Source organism: Solanum tuberosum, unplaced genomic scaffold, assembly GCF_000226075.1.
Source record: "Solanum tuberosum cultivar DM 1-3 516 R44 unplaced genomic scaffold, SolTub_3.0 scf00421, whole genome shotgun sequence".
Lineage (NCBI taxonomy): Eukaryota > Viridiplantae > Streptophyta > Magnoliopsida > Solanales > Solanaceae > Solanum > Solanum tuberosum.
In genome coordinates, this window is record NW_006239343.1 from 1,721 (window position 1) to 3,565 (window position 1,845).

Here is a 1,845-nt window from a genome sequence, read left to right on the forward strand (position 1 = left end):
CATATCATCATCTGCTATCTGCATTAACTCATCAAGATCCTGTGTAGTTAGCTTTGTATTAACCTCCAAAGGTGTCCAGGCAGGTTTGACAGCCCCAATTCCCAGCTCTGAGATAATCTCAAGAGCATACTTCCTCTGATTCACTAGAATTCCCTTGGAAGATCTATTGAACTCCATTCCAAGAAAGAACTTCAAAGTTCCTAAATCCTTGATCTTGAATGCTTCATGCAAGGATGCCTTAGTTTCCTCAATAACAGATATATTACTGCCTGTTACTAGCATATCATCTACATAGACCAAAATGATGATAATAGCACTTCCTTTCTTCTTTATAAACAGTGAGTGATCCAAGCAACTTTGAGTGAATCCTGAGTGAATTAAGGCTTCAGATAATTTCAAATTCCATTGTCTGCTAGCTTGTTTTAACCCATATAAGGATTTAACAAGTCTACAAACTATTGTACCAGACACCCCCTGACTTGATAATCCCTGAGGAAGCTGCATATAAACCTCATCATGGAGATCACCCTGAAGAAATGCATTGTACACATCCAACTAGTGAATATGCCAATTATGTTGTGCAGCCAATGAGAGAACAACTCTCACAGTGGCAATTTTGACCACTGGGGAAAATGTTTCATGGTAATCAAGGCCCTCCTGTTGGTTGTATCCTTTTGCCACCAGCCTGGCCTTGAACCTCTCCACCTCCCCAGAAGCTTTCAACTTTACTTTATAAACCCATCGACAACCAATAGCAACCTTAGTTGGGGGTAAAGGAACTAAGTCCCAAGTGTGATTGAGTCCAAGCGACTGTAACTCAGAATTCATGGCTTCAATCTATCTACTATCCTGAATGGCCTCCTGATAGGACTTAGGTTCATGTATATTAGAGAGGGAGCTGAGATACACTTGATGAGCAGGACAAATAGCTTCATAAGAAAGGTATGCACTGATTGGATAGGAAACATTAGCAGCAGCCTGTTTAGTAATGTAGTCAACATGCCAAAGAGGAGCCTTGGTCACTCTTTGTGATCTTCTTGACTGTGGAGGAACATCAGGACTGATAGGTGACTGGTGGATTGCATCTTGAGAGGCTACATGAATAGGCTCTGGACTGATAGGATCAGCTACTAAGGAGCTAGGGGGATCTGTAATAGGAGGCTCATCCATAGGAGAAATATCACCAGATGATAAAGGTTCAGAAGACCAGGGAAATGAATCATCATGAGGTACAGTTCCATTAGATGATTTAAAAGGAAATACATGTTCTCTGAATGTAACAACCCTATTGATATAAAAATTTTCCCTTGTGAGGTCAAATAATATGTAACCTTTGGTGGTGGTAGAATAACCCATGAACACAGAGGGCATTGCTCTTGAAGCAAATTTGTCCACCCTAGGCAAGGCACTCCCATAGCACAAACATCCAAAAGTCCTGAGATGACTAAGAGTAGGTTTCATTCCAAAGAACAACTCATAAGGAGATTTTCCACCAAGGACTGCTGATGGCAATCTGTTAATTATATAAGCTGCAGTTAGAATGCAATGACCCCAGAATCTCAAAGGAATATGCCCCTGAAATCTGATGGATCTAGCTACTTCGAGCAAGTGTCTATGCTTCCTCTCAGCTACACCATTTTGCTGAGGGGTATGGACACAAGTTCTCTGGTGCAAAATGCCAAGTTCTTGGAGGAGAAGTTGTATATCAGCATTCACAAATTCACCACCATTATCTGATCTAATTGTTTTAACAACAGCCTGGAATTGAGTGTGTATTAACTTGAAAAATTGCCTTAATACTATTATAACATCACTCTTAAATTTCAGCAAGAAAATCCAGGTGAT